At 45.8% G+C, this 21,635-nt stretch overlaps 1 protein-coding gene and 1 pseudogene across 1 annotated transcript in view; one reads left to right on the forward strand and one right to left on the reverse strand.

The window, feature by feature from the left end:
* The window catches only part of Rora (RAR related orphan receptor A), a 119,130-nt gene that overhangs the window by 65,522 nt on the left and 31,973 nt on the right, over positions 1-21,635 (forward strand). The window contains exon 2 of the mRNA XM_055597907.1: positions 14,456-14,541. The gene's annotated coding sequence lies outside the window, so the exon portion shown is untranslated. The remainder of the gene's footprint in view (positions 1-14,455; positions 14,542-21,635) is intronic.
* LOC129669642 (glyceraldehyde-3-phosphate dehydrogenase-like) lies at positions 2,563-3,495 on the reverse strand (annotated as a pseudogene).

Genomic DNA, 21,635 nt, shown 5'->3' on the forward strand with positions numbered 1-21,635 from the left:
AAAAAATGTGCAACAGTGAGGGATGGGCCTACATCACTAATGTGGCCTACAAGTGGATGCTCTCTCTACTGATTTAAAGCTTGGGGCAGAACCTCAAAGAGACAAAAGTCTGAGCAGAATCCTGGTGTGGCGCTCTCATGTGCGATCGTTAACTTCTGAAGGACGCACGAAGTATTCCCTTTCTTTCCGTCGACACTACCTTGGCCTTGCATTGCCCCAGGTCTCTCTCCACAGTGGGATGCAGCAATAAGGGCAGCCACTGATAGCAGAAAGTATTTTGTAAGCAGGGTGAGCGGAGGCTCTGGGGATGGAGCCATCGGCATGCTTGCCTTGGAAGGATGAGAAGCTGAACTCGATCCCCAGAATTCACACTTTAAAAGCCAGGCATGGGGACACTTTGTTTTTTAATCCCCATTGTAGGAGCAGCAGATAGCACAGAGAGACCCAAAACAAAAACAAACAAAACAAAACCAAATCAAACAAACAAAAACCCAAGGTGAACAGGCCATCCCAGAGGAACAGCCATCAACGCTGTCCTCTGCCCTCCACAGGCACATAGAAATACATGTGCACAAAGGGAAAAGGTAGGCAAGACAAGAGGGCCTGGTTATGTAGAAACACCATTCTAGCTCCACGGTGTCCTCTGTCAGAACTTTGACCTCCAGGCTCGAAGAGACTATCTCAAAGTATTTCCTCTCTAAGAAAAGAAAAAAAAAATTAAAAAAAAAGGACAATGAAATTGGACATATTCTTTTTTCTCCTTCCACTCTTCCATGCCCCTTTCCCTTGCTAGATGTCACCTCCTAGAGCTCACCACAAAGACATCCCTGCGGTTAGGGAGATAAGACCTCAGCTCACTTGGTAACATCATCACATCCAGGGACAGGATCCAGCTGCCCATCCAGTCCAAAGCTGTAGCGCTAAAGACAGGAGTGGAGGCCAAGTCCTGGGGGAAGATGGCTGCTCTCTAGCCCAAGCATCTGGTAAATGGTTCTCAGGTCCCCGGGGCCCCGTGGGTGCCTCCTACCCTGCACATCAGTCTTTCCCCCTCTTGACCACATTGTGCAGTGTTTGGGGCCTCACCCCTACTTCCTCCACCCTCAGCACTTCTCTGGGGTGCCACCCGTGCTGCGGCCTCGCCCTAGAAAGAAACGCTGCTATCTTTTGATGCTTTCTATGCCTGTTGAGGGTTATTTCTCAGGATAGGTCTATGCAATTACAATGAAGCCGCTAAACACAGAAAGAAATGATGACTTATCCCTTGCCATTTTTCCCAAGCTGTGCCCATTCCAGCTGCAGCCCCATCTGCCATATCTAGCATCCTTAACAGCCAAGCAAGAATGATCACAGCCACTGCTCACTGAGCACCTGCTATGTGCCAGACCAGGATGCTACAGGACTCTTCCTTCGCCTGTATAGTCCATAATAATGAGGCAGACATAGTTTTAACCACAAGGAAATGCATAGGGCTTAATGAAGGGCTCAGGTTCGAATGGCTAGGAAGAGACAGGACAGAGACTCGACCCCAGGCTGTAGAGTTTGTGAATTTAGGTCTCAACGCTTTATCTTCTTCTCCTCTAAAAATAACTTCCACTTTTATCTCTTGTTTACACTCGGGAAAGCTGGAGTTTCATCTGGAGGGAAGCTAGTGAGACAAGGTGAACTGTCTTAGTGGGTTCTTTGTGCCCAGTTCATATCCCTGGCACTGCTGCCCAGCCTGGGGTAATGAGACTTACAGCTATCTGGTTTCCGTGTAAGGGTGTGTGTACAGGTGTGTGTATGGGTGGTGCGCCTGTGCTGTGTGAGTGTGTAGTGAGCAGATGCATGGTTGCACGCTTGTGGTAGATGGAGCATGCATTCATGAGGTATGTGGAGTGAAACAAGATGGCAGCCGCCGCCGCCGGCACTCAGAGACTTGCTGTCCTTAACTTCAGCTGTGGCGGTACACAGTACCCATCGCAGCCGTGGGTGATCAGATGTGTGGAAAGTGCTGCGGTGAGTAGTAAAGCAGATTCCGACCCTTGCCATCCTCAAGTACCAAAGTGTGTGGATGGCACACTTCCACTGCAAACTAGAAGTCACTGCTGAGTGAATCTGTCACAGTCACTCCACCTTCGATGACCGACACCCACATGGCCCAGTATTCGAAAGTTGACAGGCATGTGGGCAGGATGACCAGAGTGCCATCTGAAAGGATTGTCTTCGAAGGCAAAGGGAGTACCTTCTGTAAGACAGTATTCTGTGCACGCACACACTCACAGCTTCAAGGCAAAACTCCAAGATATACAGTTCTTTTTGCTAGAAAAATGACATTTATACATTACTATGGTATGTGGATTCATGCTCAGATGTTGGCACTTCTTTTTCGTGTGTGTGTGTAGTGAGCTTTATTGATGGTGTTCAAGAGAGTAGGGCTTCCTGGGCCCCTCCCGCTATTCTGGGGTTCTGGGATGGAAACTGTGAGGGAGATGCTCAGTGTCAGGGGCTGAGTTGGGACGGGCACTCCTCAGCAGCCTCTCTCTTGTTCTCGGGTCCTTGCTGGGGTGGGTGGTCCAGGGCTTCTTACTCCTTGGAGGCCATGTAGGCCATGAGGTCCACCACCCTGCTGCTGTAGCAGAATCCATTGTCATACCAGGACATGAGCTTTACAAAGTTGTCATTGAGGGCAACGCCAGCCCCAGCATCAAAGGTGGAAGAGTGGAGTTACTGTTGAAGTCGCAGGAGACAAGCTGGTCCTCAGTGTAGCCCAGGATGCCCTTTAGTGGGCCCTCAGATGCCTGCTTCACCACCTTCTTGATGTCATCATACTTGGCAGGTTTCTCCAATAGGCATGTCAGATCCACGACAGACATGTAGGGGGTAGGAACATGGAAGGCCATGCCAATGAGCTTCCCGTTCAGCTCTGGGATGACCTTGCCCACAGCCTTGGCAGCACCAGTGGATGCGGGGATGATGTTCTGGGCAGCCCCACGGCCATCACGCCACAGCTTTCCAGAGGGGCCATCCGCAGTCTTCTGGGTAGGAGTGATGGCATGGACTGTGGTCATGAGTCCTTCTACGATGCCTTAGTTGTCATGGATGACCTTGGCTAGGGGGGCTAAGCAGTTGGTGGTGCAGGAAGCATTGCTGACAATCTTCAGTGAGTCGTCACACTTCTCATGGGTCACACCCATCACAAACATGGGGGCATAGGCGGAAGGGGCAGAGATGATAACCCTTTGGGCCCCACCCTTCAAGTGGGCCCAGGCCTTCTCCATGGTGGTGAAGACACCAGTAGACTCCACAGCATACTCGGCACCAGCATCACCCCATTTGATGTTGGTGGGATCTCGCTCCTGGAAGATGGCAATGGGCTTGCGTTGATGACAGGCTTCCCGTTCTCAGCCTCGACTGTGCCGTTGAACTTGCTGTGGATAGAGTCATACTGGAACATGTAGACCATGCAGTTGAGTAGATGAAGGGCTCATTGATGGCAACCATCTCCTCTTTGCCTGAGATGCAGGCGGCCCTGGTAACCAGGGGTCCAATACAGCCAAAGCCATTCACTCTAACCTTCACTGTCGTGTCTAAGGGATGAGGCTGGCACTGCATGAAAAGAAGCGCCTGTTTCTAGAACAGGAAGGAGCAGAGAGCCGGCACTTCTTAAAATGATTCCGACAGTCTCTCAGCCTAGTCCGGAGCATTCTTTCCCTCATGTCCCACCAGAACCTACCCCCCCCCACCAGCTAAGAAATAGCCAGCCCCCCAGGAATAGTGAAAGAAACAACTGGACTTGAGCTTTTGGAGAATATTACTATCCATCCTCCCCTTGAGTTTGTGGTTTACAGTTAACAGTGTGGAACTGTCTCTCAGTCCAAGTTTTCAGAGCATGCATTCAGAGATGGGATAGAGGGAGATTCCTCTATCACTCTCCTTATTATTCTCATGTTTGGACATACTGATTGTCTTTAAAAATGCACAGTAAGGGAGAATATTTAAGAAATACTATTGATGCATGCCTTTAATCTCAACACTGGGGAAACAAAGGCAGGCAGATTGCTATGAGTCTGAAATCAGCCTCATCTCTAGTAGTGAGCTCCAGGCCAGGCAAGTCTGTATAGTGAGACAATATCTGTTTCAAAATAGGATGGGAGGGAAAGTCACTACTGGGTTGTAATCGAGAGATACAGTCTATTTACGTATTTGAATTTGTCAGATCTAGTGTTCAGATGTTATTTACTGAGTCTTAGAAGTTGGATATACTGGAAAACTGATGAAATTTGTCATCCAAGAGTTTAGCCATTCATCCTTTATGATCTTACAATCTTTTTTTTTTTTTTATTGAGACAGAGTCGTATATAGCCCAGCTGGCCTTGAACTTGCTATGTAATGGAAAATAACCTTGAACTCACGATCCCCCTGCCTCTACCTCCCAAGTGCTAGGCTTACAAGGATGTGTCACCACACCCATTTTATGCAGTGCTGGGGATGGAACCCAGGGCTTCATGTATGCTAGTCAAACACCCTGCCTGCCAAACCACATCACCAGCCCCTGATCCTACAAAGCTTAAAACCTACAGCTCTGCTTCTAGCAGGCCTACATCCTTGCTTGTGAGTTTTAACAAAAGAAGAAGATGACCTTGTGACATCTTCTTTGGTGACAATGACCTTTCTCTATCACACATTCCCCTAGGAATTATAGGGAGACAGTGTGGAGTTGGAATACAAGCCTTGAATAGTCCTCTTCTTCACCCTCACCCCTTCACAATCTGTGGGCCTTCAAAGTTTAGCTCTCGTGGTTCTGTGTTCCATGACTATGTAAGTGTTGAATGTTGTCTTTCTAGTCTCCTGTGGCTTGATGCAGGGGGAGGTAATGCATTTTCAACGTTTAAAGTTACATGTTCTTTCCGACTTTTCGTCATGGACCCAGGGTTTGTTTGGTTGGAGCATGTTTCCTAACTGACATCATCTGCTGTGCAAGGAGAAGCCACTGCTCTTCCAAAACCACTCAGGGTCACGGAAAGAAACAGCCGGCTTTTTTGCCGGGTACACTTGAGTGGCTTAACCTGAATTCTGGTGACTTTGACCCAGTTCCACACATCTTACTTCATCCGTGTGGTTTTGGTGAGAGGAGGTCATGGAACGTGGGCAGCTAGGATTAGCAATCAATGGTTGGCTTGTGAGGCAGGGGACTCTGGCCTCTTTGGCAGTGCCGTGAAGCAGACAGGCTGTTCAGAATTATGTACTCCGTGCACTCTGCTGCCATGTGCCAAGGACACCAGGGCCACACTTAGAAACCCATAGAGCAAATAGTCTTAAACAAACAATCCAGTTATTGTTAAACCCAATTCTGTGTCCACAGATTTTTTTTTCCCCCTGTTTGCTTGTGAAGGTGAATCATCTGGTATGTTCTTTTCATAGCATTATATGCGGCCATTGTTTAAGAAGCTTCCAAATGGAAATACCACGATTATGAAATGGATCTAGCTTGCTGACTAGATGAAGCGGGAGCTGGAAAGTGGAGGGGTTTTGCTTGGGTGTGAGAACTGTGCTGTATTAGGTGAGAATGTATCATAGAACACAGTAAGATTAATTCTGAGGGATCTGGTTGAGCAGAAACTAGATAAGATTTCCAGATTGGGTTTAGTCAGCGAGGACACTGTTCTCTGCTATTGTGAAAAAGCAGATTCTGAATGACAGCAGCCAGAAGCTGGCCCTCTGTCCTTGGCTGGAAAGAAGACTTAACCTAAATGTGGTATGAATGTTCTTGGTGGAAGTGGAGGGGTACTTGGGTGATCTCAAAAAGATCAGATGCAACTTTTGAGACAGATGACACTTTGTATCTAGTGCCATTTAAAAGGCGGCTATCTGGAAACTCCATTGTGCATAGTCTAACTAGTAAATAAAATGGATTATTTTTCCCAATGAAAAAAAATTAGTTAACCCACACTAAAAGATTCAGCAGGAGTTTTCTTAATGTTCCTCATCCTGGAATCCTAGAAAGTTTTCAAGAACCACATATTGGAAACATATTTCTATTGATCTATTTGATTCTAGAATCTTCTAGTTCGTTAAAAAAATCTTTGAAGAAGCTTATTCCAATTGGGAGTTTTGGCAGAATGTCTAGTGACCTTTCTCTTAGCCTCTAATTTCAATTAACCCCACAGATCCCTGGCCACAGATGCTTTCTGTGGATGAGAGGAATAAGATTTGGGGAAACAAGAAGAGAAAAGGACTTATATCTGCTCTCTTAGTGACATCCTCTTTTCAGCACTGGGGTTGGGGGGGGGAGTTACTCTGCCTCTGGCCCAGTTTAAGAGCTGACTGACATGTTAGGAAGCATCATCTTCTTGCTGGTCAAGTCATGTTGCTCCAAGTTTAGTTGGTTACTAGGGTGTTACCAAAAGAGGTGAAAGAGTCGGTTACTTTAAATTTAGACATTTTGTGTATGACTGTGTAGTTGGAGAATTCTGGAGAGACTTGGATCTAAAAATCCCTAAAAAAGCCCTCCAGCACTCCCCTCCATGGCAAATGCAATTCCATTCTCATTGGATAGAATGTCCCTGTCTGGGGATGAGCAGGCTCATCTGGATTTGGCTTTTAGCAAAGACACAGATGCATCAGGGAATGTGAGTCGGGTTTTCTAAGGAAAGCTTAATCTGGTTGGGATGGAAATATTACAGGGGATTAATGCTCTGTCCCCATTGTCAGGACTACCTATATCTTCACAGAAAGCCACATGAGAAGATGGGCTGGGCTTCCTTATTCTTCAGAGACTTCCTGCACACCTAACTAGCTCAGCTTTCTCTGAATTCATTCTGGGACATCCTGGCCTACTGTTTTAACTCTTCTTCCATCTAAATTACACACAAAATAGTACAAGTTCCAAATGTTCAGTTGTGCTCAGTTTTAATTACAGTTTGCAATCTTTATGCATTTGAGGCAGAGATATGTCAACATGTATCTGTCTGTGACTCTGCCTATGTTTGTGTGCGTTTATTGGGTATTTACAATTATGTGTTAGAATTATGTGTTGGAAAAAATATTTTTAAAAGCTGCTAGGAGAAACCTGAATCAATATGATGTTTTAAAGAAGTGACTTCATGGACCAGTATAGGTCTATCACAGAGTGCTTGCCTGTCATGCACCACAAGGCCCTGGGTTTACACCACTAGGCCCTGGGTTTGCTCTCTAGCAACACACATTCACAAATACATACATACATAAATACATGCATACATACACACACACACAGTTGGTATATTTGAGGTCTTCAAGGACAAGGGCACAAAGAAGTATAGGCCTTTGTTGCTTTAAATGATGTAGCTGGAGAGGGGCAGCTACATTATTTGAGAGGCCCATCATTTGAGTCAGCTTAAAAATAACTTAAGACTGAATCTTAGGATATCTAAGTATCACATGAACATGAACTATGTTTACCAAGGGGACATCATGGCATCAATGGTGTTCCCAAGCGAGTGGTGTAGCCCTGCTTAAAAAGTGTGGCTCAGTGACTTTGCTGTGTCTTTTCCATCTTAAGGGCCTTTTTCTTTTAGGCTGAGACTACGGTAGCAATGCCCATCAGTCCTCAATAAACAAAGGGCTTAAAGTGTATGTCTAGCTCATAGGTACAAATTATAGCACCGTGTACTTTGATTCTTTGTGGTGGACCCGTTGTGGGCAGTGAGGGCATGGCGTCCTGGTTCTTGCCAACAATGATATGCCAAGCTTCCCAAAGCTTCCTGTTTATATAGGTTTTTTTCATCTTCAAAGAGGGTCAAGGGCATTCATTTACCACCACTGCCTGGGAGGTAAGAGGGATTCCCGTTTTATAGGTGGAGGAAGTAGAGGCTTTAGACTTACCTGAGGCCACCCAGGGAGTCAGGTGTCCGAGGACAGGTTGGCAGGGCTGGTACCACCTTGGCTGGATAGCTCTCCAGTTTTCTCCCTGGTCTCATTTGTTCTTGAGACCAGCAGGTAGACCGCTAGTAACGAGTCCACGACATCTATAATAAACCAGGGTAGGAAAGAAATACCGTGGGTCTTTGTGTGTCTGTCTGTCTGCCTGCACATTAAGCTCCAGGTTATTTAAACATGAAGGAGAGTTCATGTGACCCTCCCGAGGCTTTCCTTCCCTTCTGTAGAATGGGAATGCTAAAAAGTTGCCTCTTTCAAGGATGCTGTGCACGCGGATATCAAAACAAGCTAATGAGGTCAAAAACTTTGAAAACCCGCGCAGAGGTCTGTAACTCTCAGTTGTCATTAGCTGGCCTGCTGGAAAATGACGACGAGGCTGCTTATGGAAGGGGTATTGAGGGGTAGGACTCTTCTAATTAGGGGTCTAATTGTTTTGGTGATGTGTGGCAATGATTTTAGCACTGTCATGAAAGAATCTAAAATCAAGGGAAGAAAAGACTATCTTCTAGGGGAAAGCTAGCATTCTGAGCAGTATATATTTAGTAGACACAATGGCAAAACAAGTTGATGATGAGTTTTCGGAGTGTGCAGCTGGACCATGGCACGTGTGGGGGAGGGGCCAGAGAACAGAGCCACACTGTATTCCAAGTCACAGGTCCAGTGTGACAGGCTGCTGTCTCCCATCATAGATATTAAAGGGGGGGGGGGAGTCAGTCCTTCCAAGGCAAGAAGGACAAAATAGTGACCACTGGGCTCCTGACCCTTCCCTGTACTACACCTATGCCAAGCACCTTAGTAAGTTGTAGTGCTGTGGATGGGGGCGCCACCCCTTTAAACAAGAAAATGACCTCATCTGAGTGAACCAATCAGAAGAGGCTTCCTCAGCAGGACTCACAGGTTCAGTGGAAGCCTGGACCCTCCTTTCTCTGCTGGACTCCCCTAGGCAGGGCGCAACCCGCACAACCAATTTTGCAGGCCCTGACAACCAGAGGGGGCCAAGATTGCAGAAGCCTGGAGTTTCCAAAGGCATTCCAGGCAACTCAGAGGCTTGACACACAGGCCAAGCTGCTGTGCACCGCCATGCAGGAGACTTTAATACCCCAGCAGTTTTAAACTGGGGATAAAATAAAATGACTAATCCACAAAGGACTCAGCCATTTGACTAAAAATAAAATCAAACGCCTTAGGGTTTTTCTTTTTAATCTTTATTGGGTTTTCTGCTTACAAAAGTAATACATGCTGGTTGTAAAACGAAAATTCAAATATTAGAGAAATATGTAACAGGACAAGGAAATTTTCCTCCACACACTCAGCCTTCCAGGAAGGAAAAAAAAAAAAAAAAAAAAAGCAAAACCCCTCAACAGATTTGTGCAAATGAGAGTTTCTTTTTCAGGCAGATCTTTGCTGATTTTTTTTTTCCGCAACATAAGCAACATTGATTGACATCCACGTGTGTGACAGATATAATATTACAGTTGCACCCATGGTTTGGCTCCTAGACATTTTCCCAGCAAGCCAGAAGTCACCCTAAATTCAAGAGAGTGTGGGTGCTGAGGAGACTGCTCAGTTGGTAAAGTGCTTGCAGCACCCACATTTGTGAAAAACAAGGTGGGGCAGGGAGAGAGAGACAGGGGAGCCCATGTCTAGCCATACTGGTCTATTCCAGATCCAGTGAAAACCCAGATATCAAAAAATATGGTTGAGAGCCAGGGAGGTAGACACCCATCATCAATCTCTAGCCTCTGCAAGCACATGCAAGCATGTATACGTGTGTACCCACACAAACACGGAGGACACATGATGTGCAAATGGCCCACAATGAAAAATGATTGGCATGCACTGGCTCTCATTTTTTCCTATGCACCAACAGAAAAACTACCTGCAGCCCACTGCTGTTAGTGACATATACCGTTGCCGCAGCTAGGTGCCGGTGTGTGTGGTGCTGCTGCGGCTGCCAGCGTCAACTGCCTTTCACGGTCCTTAGAAAATAAGCAGCTTTTCTCTATCCCCCCTTCGCGAAGAGCTTGGACTCGGGAGGAAAGAGTTTTATCCCACTCTAAGACAGGGCTCCTTATCAACAGCAGCACTAATAATGCCAACTAGTAGTTATCAAATGTGAAGTGTAAGAACCATGCGGTGTGCGCCTGAGTTGGGCGCATGTAGAAAACAACACATGGAAACAGCTCAGAGCCGCCACTGTCCATACAAATCTTCGGCTAGGAAGCTGGGGTCAGGGTGGTTAACTAATGTGCCTAGGCTTAAGAATCGGTAAACCTGAGGGGAGTCACTGGAGGGTCAAACATTCTACCTGGAATTCTGCAAAATAGAGCAGGAAAGCCCAAAATATGAATGATAGTTTATAGCCATGTGCTAGGTAGGTAATTCCCAGGAAGGGCTACTGACTTGGGTTCCTGTAGCATGGTGGTATCTCTTGCACTTTGTACCAAGTGCAAGCTCACTGGTGTTTGTTGTTCAGATGGTTTAGCTTGGCAGGGCAGTATGATGAGAAATTGTTATTATTTTGTGTGTGTGTAGGCACGAATGTCCCACAACACATATATGGAGGTCAGAGGACAACATGCAGGAGTCAGTCCTCTCCTTTTACCGTATGGGTCTTAGGGACTGAACTCCAAGTCATCAGGTTCGGTGTCCAAGGCCTTTTCCTCTGAGCCACTTTGCAGGCCCCAGAGCTACATGTGTTGTTAAGCAGGAGGAACTGATGGCTGCCTCTCCTGTAGATTAGAAACAGAAAGCAAACAGTGCTAACTGACCACCCAGCTCAAGGGCCTTGTGCTTAACTGGCATGCTGGCATTCCCAGGCTTCCTCCTGTCACTTATCAGCTCCAGAGATCTGCCCCTGCAAGTGTGGAGACCCTGCTGAATTGCTAAGCGTGCATGAGAACAAATTACGTAGACAGTAGGAATGGAAGAAAAAAACAGTGTGGGCAAGTGAGAAGTTTTCATAGCAAGATTGTTCCCTGGGAAGCCAGTCAGGGACTGTACAGCCACATCTGCTTGATACGATTGCCTGGGAGGAATACACATGTGCTCTGGATTAGGGTGTGTACTTGTGAGTGCCAACCACGGTGGTGTCTGACAGAGATCGACCTCTGGATGCTAGCTATGTGTAGAACATACAGGGGCTAAGACACACCATTTATGCTGACAGTGTTCTTTGGAGAAGAGCATGTTTCCTCGTTGAGGGATTTTTTATCATTCTTGTTGAAATGGAAACTTAAATTTGTGGCCATTCTTTTGAAATATCTGGGAGGCACTGACTGTGATTTTTCTTCTCTGGGATTCATTTGTGTGTCAACTGAAAGCAAGCAGGGCTGGGGTGGGCTTCTGCGTGCTAGGGGAGTTGAATGGAGAGACGAGTTAAGTGCCTTGCTCCTGGTCGCAAATGTTTGCCGTGAGAATGTCAACGAGTGTGATCAGATGACATTCAGAGGGCTTGCAGTAGGAACAGGTGCATTTTCGTCATCTCCCAAAGAGCACTTGGAGCTGAAATTATCTTCTGAGCTAAGACAGCCCTGTGGGGTCAGCCAGCAGAGCAGTGTAATCCAACTTTGCTCTGCAGAGTGCCTTCGGTCCTCACCTGTGAGGTTCCTGGAGAAGCTTGTTCTAACTCTGCCTCTTTAGCCCATGCTGCCCACGGGGCCTAAACACATCACGTGGGGAACAAAGGTCGTGGACAGATGAGCAACTCCATGTGAGCCCATTCATTCTTAGCTTTGTGGCCTCTGTGTAAACTTGTGCAATCAGCTTGGGTTTGGATAGCCTTGAGATCTGAAAGACCTGAACTTATGCAAGGCTGCAGACCAAGGGCACTGAAGCCTGACTCAAGCCCCCAGCCCTGACCCTGAAATACCAGATGCCTGAGGCTGTGCTGCGCATTAATTGCTGCCATGAGCCATTCCTAGGTGATGGTGTTAAGGCAGGGATGATACTTCTAGCCCCTCCCCCTATCATGAGCAGACAGCCAGGCCTCCCTGTATATAATTCAAAGTGTTACTGGGGCCATTTGAAAGCATTCTGAGTACTCTCTGGACTCCCACTTTCAGTTTTAATTCCTGCTCCACCCCCAGAGCCCAGCAGCAGAATTCACATCCCTGCTTGATTTGGGTAGTGTTACTTAGTGTCCCTAGATAGCCTGACCACGGCCTTCGGATTCTTATACAGAAATGATACACATACCTCCCATCATTAAGGCAGACGCAAGGTGGTTTTCTTGTTTTGCCTCTGTGTGGCTGTACATGTGCATGCATGCATGTGGAGTCCAAAGGTTTAGTCAGGGTCTCACTCACTTAAGTGCTCTCTACCTTAGGAAGGAGTTCCCCCTCACTGAACCCCTATGCCCTGAAGAAGATTCTTGAAAGGCCCAGGTTGAAGATGAATGGTGCTCGGTTTGCCTCAAGTAATCTTGATGGTGATCCACACTGTGGGGCCTAACGAGGCCTGCTTAAGTCATTTCAGTGACAGCCTGAAGTGGAAGAAGGGCAGAAGGCAGCTCCTGACTGGTTGTCTTTATTTCACAGATAAATTCTGTTTAAGAGGTGGACTGAGTGGTGTCTTGTAATTATTCTCTTCCTCATAGGTCAGGGTGGTGGCAGCCAGTTCTCGTTATAGACTGGTCCATGCATATGGGAAAAGCCAGGTTGGAACTGTGGGCTGATAACACTGTTTAGATGCCTTTCACTCTGCCACTTGTCTGAAAGCTGTTAGCACAACTGCCCGGTGCCGCAGACCACCTTTCCCGTGACTCTAATGAAGATACTGAGAGGGACACTCAACATGAGGCCTTGTGATATATTCCTCAAGGAGGTCAAGCAAGGCAAGGTTGGAAATAGGCTTTTTATTAAGACAACTATAAACATTCTAAGTTTTAGTAGCACCATTATGAGGCAGAAGACCTCCACATGACATAAAAGAATTTGAGTGAGATTTTGAACAGTCCCTAAATCTGGGCAGGAGAGATGCCTCAGTGTTTAAGGGTGCTTGCTGCTCTTCTAGAAGGACCTGAGTTGGGTTCCTGGCACCTATGGTGGACAAACTCCAGGTACAGGGAACCTGACGCCCCCTTCTGGCCTCTGTAGGCACTGCTGCCACATGCACATACCCCCCCACACATACACAACTAAATCTTGGATGAACAAATATGGGATACAGGGGTGAAAAATACATAGGAAAGGACCCTCCTAGAATAGCTGGAAGTCACCACAACACTTGTGTTCATCTTCTTGCGAGTTAGCAAGCTGCGGTTTTGGACCTTATGCAATGATGTCATGTCATAGCCACAGTCAGTAGTTACAGAAAGTATCCCTGGATGTATTTCATTAGAAGAGAGTAGACTGTGGTGTGTGTGTGTGGTGTGTGTATGTGTGTTGCATACATCACACAACAGAATGTGTGGACCATTGTTTTTTTGGGCAGCATAAAGCTACCTATAAGCGGCATAAAATGAAATTGACTAGGGCATTTGTTATTTGGTCTGCGTGTACAACTTGGTGTGCTATGCCGATATCCAGTGGTGAAAACTTTTGAAAATGTAGCACAACAGAACATTCTAAGTAAGCAGGGGCTCATCACCATCATTGCAGATCAGCTTTGGTCTCCATGATTTCACATATAAATCTTATTTAAGAGATGAGTTAAATGTGGGGTTTTTTTTTCCCTATGTGTTCCATTCTGTATATTTCAGCTTTCAATTCTGCTTTTTCTAACTCTACTGGAAATACAGTGTGTTTATTTAGAGATATGCCTGCCCAGGACTTAGAACTTTGGTATGATATCTTAATCATTTGGTTTTCCAGAGGCAAGCAGCTTTAAATAATCAATTACACAAAAGTACATGCATGCTGCACAAAAAAAAAAAGAAAAAAAATCAATTTCCATCATTAAAAAAAGTTTAGAAGCAAGCTCTCCTGTTTGGCAAAATTCATCATTATTAAATTCAGGCAGGATATTAACTTTATGGTTGAAAGGTTTTGGCTGTTCAGAGATGAACTAATTTTGAACACATGGCAACTACATTAATTCTTTTAAAAGATGAGTGAGGAGCCCTTCCCATCATACGTAACTTATTAATATTTTGAATTGAATCATTTTCCTGAGTAGACCTGACTTTTCGGGGCTGTATTTTTCTCTACCAGTCAAGAGCCACATGCTCAGCCAAGACAGATTTATGACCTTTTAAAAATAATGATGGAAAATGAGGTGGGGTGGGAGGGGACACATTTTAGTATCTGCTCTGCTCTGAGGCCTAAACTGCGAACTCTCCAGTTCTGGAAGCCTTTGAAATGCTGATTCCAGTCTTCTTGTGGGCTCTTAAACACCTTCTCAAATGACCCATTTTAATAACCCGAAAGCTATTATATAACGAGCAGCCATAATTTAGTCCAGGGCTCTAGGGGGACCCTCACAGTTCAGCAATGAATAGTTAATGCAGGATAATGTTTAGCAGGTTATTAGTTTTCACTATACAAATGCTGATCGGGGAATGCTTTTATAAGGTGTTTAAAAGAAAATGTAATTAACTGGTTGCATGCTTCTGTTGCAGCTCAAATTGAAATTATTCCATGCAAGATCTGTGGAGACAAATCGTCAGGAATCCATTATGGTGTCATTACGTGTGAAGGCTGCAAGGTAAGCTATTTTAATTGTTGTTGTTGTTTCTATTCATGTTACAGGGCATCTTCGCGATTTCTATTTTTTACTTCCAGTCTGCGTAAAAATTCAGCTCCTTGAGATTCTGAGTGATGATGACAGGGTGCGGTTAGCACTGCGTTGTTAAATTATAATTACTGCAGTTACATATACTTTACCCCTTCCTTCAAAATGTCAGGAGAATTAAAGAGCAAGGGACCAGAATTGATTGCACTGATGTGATACCTCTGGGGCTGGGGAGGTGATGGCTCAGTGGGTTAATAGCATCCCATGTTCAAGACCGAGGACCTGAGTTCAAATCCCTGATGCCCATGTGCAAAGTCCAGGAATGGCCACTGATGCCTATTACCCCAGCTTTCTGGGGAAGAGAAACCAGGAGCTTAATAGCCAGCTTGCTCAGCTGCAGGTGAGTGCCGAGTTCAGGGTGAGGAGCTGTCTCCAGGGAATAAGAGCTATTCCCTGGGGAGGACACTGACATCCTGTTACAGTCTCCATTGGTGGAGTGCATGCACACACACGGGGACCGCCGACTGCCCCTGTTACTGGATTTATGAGAAAGTATTTCTAATGAGTCTCACATGCATGTGACTTAGTTTTTCTGTTGGTGTCCAATGTTAACATACCTGGCCAAATTATGGGAAGAACTGAGCTTTAACTCTTGGTGTCATTTGTCCAAATTGTTTGGGACACATCTTAGCCTTTTAATGACCCCGCTTCATCCATAAAGTAGCCATGACACCTGCCCTTCCCACCTGTTAGGACTATGTCGAGAATAGGAGGTGCTTTTAAATAAAAGCCCATAGTACAAAAAAGTGTCACCTGACTCTGAAGAGCATCTTCGTTATTGCTGTTGTGATCAATTGTATGGTGTGACCCTGGGGCCGTGTATCTAGAACTGTGAGAGTGGAAAGCAGAGACGCTTGTCTTAAGCAGTCCAAGACCACACCCCCATACTGCTATTCAAATTTCCATTGATTAAAATTGGAATTCTTCTGCTTGTCTGGGAAGAGTCTTGAGACAGGGTTAAAAGAGCACAAAATGAGTGGGAGAATTGCTGCAACAAGGCGTAGGAGACAGTTACAGCCAGACCCAAATTAACCCTGAGGCTTTTTAAGATGGAGGGGGAAAATATCAGTGAATTTGGTTTGTTTTCCTTTAGTGAAAACTAGAATGTATGGTGTCAAAAGATAGAAAATCACCTGCAGACATAAGTAATGGCTGAGAGATTTGGGGGAGATTAGCCTCCTAATTTTTTTTAATTATTTCTTTCACTGCTAATCAGAATATCATTGCATATATGTAAAATGCATCATCAAGACTGCAGGTTAATGAAGATGGATTTTTTTTTAAGTCTATGTATTTACTTGGGGCAGGAAGATGGTGTGAAGGTGCCATGGCATTTGTGTAGAGGTCAGAGGACTTGCAAAGGCAGTTCTCCCTTTCTGCCATGTGGGTCCTAAAAGCTCGGGTCATCAATCTTGTGGCAAGTCCCTCTGCCTGCCAAACCACCTGACTGGTACAAAGATTGGGACTTTTGCGCATCACCAAATCCTTTTGTACTTTTTTAAAAAAGTACACCTTTCAGAAGTGGGGGACTTGTTACTTGAGGGGAATTTTGAATTATTCATCTCTGTGGTAAAGGCCTTATGGTACTGGATTTTAACAAAAGAAAGAAACTGCCCCTTTCTTCCTTAACCTGGCCTTTCTGAAATAAATTCTTTTAGAGATGAAATGCTTGGGGCTGGAGAGAAGGCTTAGTGGGTGACAGCACTGCTTGCTGTGTAAGTATGAAGACCTAGCATCTGTGTTTTAAAAAACAAAAGGCTGGGCATGGTTGTGTGCACTGTAGCCCGGACATTGACAGGGACAGAGGCAGGCAGGTCCCCAGAGCTCACCATCCAGCCCCCCTAACCGGACAGTGAGCTTCACGTTGAGTGAGAATCTCTGGCTCAGGTGATTAGAGAGACATAGACATGGGAAGACACCCAGCCTCCCAGCCTCTGACCTCTGCAGACCCCACACACGGGAGGAGAAAGCTATGCAGATGACCTGTGGGAGTGCTGAGTCAACTTCAGCCTCTGTGTCCCCAGAGCTATGTCCTTGGCAGGAGCCCCAGTTCCGCTCTCCCCCCTCCAGCAGCGTTTGCTCTGTTGTGGTCCTCAGCACATCTGACCTTTGTGCGTGGTGTGTCACCTGGGTGTTTATACCACCACCAATGGGTCCTTGCATTCTGCTCAAGAAAGCTCAGCACTGAGCTTCCTGAGCCTGTCAGCCGTGCCACTGTGGTTCTATGGGTGAACTGACATGTAGTACTGGAAATGGGAAATTCAGGGGTGTGGTGGGGGTGGTAGCTTGTGCGCTACACCTTGGCAGTTTGGAAGGCTCATTAATTACAGGGTATTTGGGTAAAGCCTGAATTGACTAAGCACCAATGCATTTACATATGCACAGTGTACATTTAAGGCCCGGTATTTATTTTGGAGAAAATGAATACCAACAGTAAGGCTGACGGCAGTTGAAACCTCATTTATAGCTAGTCCCCCTTCCAAGCCCTATGCATGTGATACCTCCATGCTGAAGGGGCTTTCAGTTATTAGTGGTTCTGCTCTTCTGCTCAAGTGACCTCCCACAATGAACACCACTTAGCCACTCAAGTGTGGTTTATTCAGGGTTGTACAATATTATGAGCTCATTTTTGAGGGATACGGTGCCCGCTCTATCTCGGAGTTTCTGGCTGTAATAATTTTATCCCTAGTTACAGTGAAGTCAAGAGACTCACTCCTGCCACCGTCATTAATTACTATATTCTAACCAGGTGGAGGCGATCCCACCATGGTGAATCATAAATAATTTTCTGGCATTATAATTAGACATAGGAGGATAAGCCACCTTGCATATCAAACAGATTTGTAATGTAATGAGGGGGATAGGAAATGGGCTGTGTTGTTGTGTTAGTTACTTTTCTATTGCTGTGATAAAACATGGCAAACACAACTTGGAGACAAAAGCATTGAGTTGGGTTTACAGTTTCACAGGGTTAGACTATGTGAGAGCAGAGTGAAGGCATGGCAGTAGGGACCGCTGAGAGTTCACATCTCAAGCTGCAAGCAAGAGGTAGAGGGCAGGGGTCTGTTGAGAAAACCTCAAGGCCCACCCCTAGTGACACACCGCCTCTGACAGTGCTTCCCAAATAGTTCTGCCAACTGGGGACTAAGTATTCAAACATCCAAGTCTGTGGGGCCATTCTCATTCAAGCCACCAGAGTCATTTTCTGAGGTAGCTGTTTTGTCGGTACATTAAAAAAAAAAAAAAAAAAAAAAACACCAATATGAAGTCATGAAGAAGCCATAGAATGGGATCGCTGAAGTGATTATCATATTTGCTCAGGTAAGCAAAGACAGTGGATGTGAGGATTCCTCCCCTTGTGTCTGGATCTTCCCAGTTTGCCCTCTGCTCTCACCCTTAGAGATCTAGACAGGGCCTAGTGCAGTACCTAGGCTCTGCCTGCCTGGGTTGGAATTCCACCTGGGACTTGTCAAGTTGAGCAGTGACCTCATCACCTAGAGTATCAGTCAGTCCCCCTAAGCTGTGAGGTAAGGGTAGTAAGCTGCTTGCTGGGTCCTCACAGGCATGGATCAAATATTCAGGAGAGGCTCAGGTATGAGGCAAGCACTTAGCAAGAGCTAGCTGCTACCCAAGTTGCTTCATGCCTTGGCAGTACTCACGGTAGGCAGGTACTGTTTCTGGACCATCTATGGTCTAGTCTTGTCTTCTGCGTCCACTGGCACTTTTCATGTCAACATTCATGATAGTAAAAGAAATGTAGAACTCTCCCTTGGGGCCGTGTACCATAAGGAATCCAAAAACATAGCTGACTTTATCCTCCCTCAGTTATGTGGTCTAGCTCTAGAGAAGCCTGCACAGGGCAAAAATAACTGTGTATAAACTCACAGATGCCCATATCCAGCTGATAGCATTAGAGGAATCTAGGCCTCGTTGAGTTTCAGAGGCCCAGGAGGGCGTCTTGGGCTAAGGATTCAGCACAGTGAGGAACAGCAAAGGTAAAATGGCCAGTGATAGGCAGCCTTGGCTGTATCCACTGTTTAGGGACGGGCATATAGCCCAGTTGGAATGGAATACATGCCGCTTGCCGTGGGCAGTGGAAGGGAGCAAGGACTATTATGCCAAGAGTTCATCGTTTTCATTATGAATGTTCTTTGGTTGCTCTTTGGAAAGAGTGAGACAGCAGCGTGCAAGGATTCCATTCCGTCAAGAGATGTTTCTGAACTCCTGAAACCAAATCCAGTTGAAGACTTGTTAGAATAACAAGCTAGTGGGAACCAGTGGTTGGAAAGGCCTAGAAATGATGCTTGGAACTGTAGATTAAAAGCCAAGCCTCCATTCTACCAAGTGAAGAAAGGAATATTCTGAGAACTGTGCTCATGGTTAGAGTCCAATTACCACTCACTCTCACTTCCCACTCTTGTCTCGAGGCACAGCAGCTCAGCTGATAATGGAACATAAAGATATGTATTTATGTGAGTGTGGGTACCCATGGAGGTCAGAAAAGGGTGCCAGATCCCTTGGAGCCAGGGAGCTAGAGTCAGCATTGGTTGTGAGCTGCTGGATGAGGGTGCTGGAAACCAAGCCTGGGGCCTTTACAAGGACAGGAATGTTCCAATGAGAAAGCCCCTACCTGTAAGTTCTTAATTTTATTGTAAAATCTAGTACTGGGGTTAGTAAATTAGTTTCTGATTTAATACCCTTTGCTCTTTATAAAAATACAAATAACCAGGCCAGGTACCTTGGCACATGCCTTTGATCCCAGCACTTGGGAGATAGAGGCAGGTAGATCTCTGAGAGTTTCAAGGCCAGCCTGGTCTACAGAGAGTGTCCAGGACAGCCAAGGCTACACAGAAAAAAATCTGTCTCAAAAAACGCCAGGAGTAGGGGTAGGGTTAAAGAAACCCTCTCTCAAAAAACAAACCAAATAAACAAGCAAAAAACTTATAACCTGTGTATATACGCACACAAATCATAATGCCGTTACCATGTATGATTCATCAATGGTTTACAGCTGAGATGGTGTCCTGTGTGAACTTCCTGTTCCAGCCAATCACGAGGAAATTTACAACTATCTCCTCATACAAGCATTCTCGCAAAATAACTTTTTTTTTTCTCCCCTCTGAGGAAATTGTCAAAGCATGTGGAGCTTTGTATGTGCTTGGCTGGAAAGAAACTTGATGAATATTCCCCTCAGGCCCTAATAGCGCCTCATAAATTCTATTTTTGTTATTCAATTGTAAAAAGTCACTATGATCCCTGATCTGGTTCGGTATAGTTTTCAACATTGTTTTCATGCTCACTATTTTTATTTTTAATGCTTTAAAACGCCTAGTCCTGGACCAGGGCTCAGCCTTTTAAAATGAAAGTCAGATTTGGGGAAGGACAAGCTGTTGCTTCGGCCTTTGGCCTTCTAAGTTCTCCATTTTGCCGTGTTAGGTGATGAGGTGGACAGCGTGCCTCTGATTCGGTCTCCGGCATCAGAGAACAAGTGACTTGTTTAGTGTGTCTCGGGAGCTACTGCCCCACCTCAGCTCACAGGCATGCTAGGTTCCAGGAAGTGTGGTAGGGAGAATCCTCCCTGCCCTAGGACCACATTTCTGGAAGGTTCTCCTGGGGGTGCTGTGTGCCTTTCCTGGGACTGGATCTGAGAATTTGGGAGCTCGGGTGCTGGCAACATTCACACTTACAAGCGGGACACATGAGGTAAGGTCAGCTTCCATCCAGAGCTCACTGGCACAAACAGTTCCCTGAGGAGGTGGGACATTGTCTACGGAAAAAAAAAGTGTCCCTGGGAGATGCCTGGGCACTGGAGTGGTGCTGTACCAGCTAACTGGGGCAAATGGGGCCACTTGTTCTCCTCTGAAGAACCTGAGTCCCCTCTTCCTTCCTTACTGCTCAGGAGACTGCTGTTCCTGCCCTGATCCCACTTGCATTTTTTCACTTCCTTTTCCTCTTGCTCTCCCTGACTTCAACCTATGGAAGCCCTTTCTTTACCATGAGCAAAACTGGTGGTTACCAATTCTCTCCCTCCCCTATCATCCAAGTTCATTACTTTCTACCCACACTCATCCTTACCCTCCTGAACATCCCCAAAAGAACGCTCCCAGGATAAATAAAATTGGGACATAGGGCATCTATTTTACCTAGGGGACTCAGCTCTTCTCAGCCCCAGAAATAAAAGGCAGACATAGAACCCACTTGTACAGTCTCCTGAATTTCCAGTTCTTAGTCAAATTGCAAAATGCAATGCTTTGGGCAGGCATAGGAGCACTCACAATAACTCAGAGTCATGAATAAATCTTGGTTGTCAAAAAGCAAATGTGTAGCCATTCCAAAGCGTCTGCCATTAGAATTCCGAGAGGCAGCTGTCAGCTGTTTTCTTGTAATTAAACAGCCAATGAGCAGCTAATTAAGACATATGTGTACACAGAAGTGGAAGTGGGTATGTTAATGAACTGTAGGAATCAATTCATTACGTGAAAATTGTCAAAAGACCAAACATCAGATCAGTATTGCAGCCTGTGCTTCGTGAAGAAGCGGCCCCGAGCAGAAGGGGAGACCCACTCACCCAGAGCAAGACTCCTGAGTACCTCACTTCCACACCTACAGTTCAGTGTCCAGCCAGCCCACATGCTTGAGTCAAACCATTAATAACCCCCATGAGAAAGGTCACTGATATTTCAAAAAAAAAAAAAAATAGAGATGGAGATGTAGCAAACTAACTTTCCCACCTATATAGAAACGCAGCATTTGAGACCTTGTGTCTCCCTTGATCTGATCATCAGTAACTTTCACTACAGATCTAAGAAGGGTGTGGAGGGCTTATTTTTTCAATCTGCCCTTCATATTTCTGTGACCTGAGGCTGGGGAAGATGTCTCCATTGATGAAGTGCTTGCTACACAAGTTTGGTCCCCAGTAGTACATGCCTGTAGTCCCTGAAGAATCCCCAAGGCCAGCCTAGCTTAACTGGGGAGCCCTAGGGCCCAGTAAAAATACCCTGCCAGGA

The sequence above is a fragment of the Psammomys obesus genome, unplaced genomic scaffold, assembly GCF_907164565.1.
Source record: "Psammomys obesus unplaced genomic scaffold, mPsaObe1.curated_primary_1811, whole genome shotgun sequence".
Classification (NCBI taxonomy): domain Eukaryota; kingdom Metazoa; phylum Chordata; class Mammalia; order Rodentia; family Muridae; genus Psammomys; species Psammomys obesus.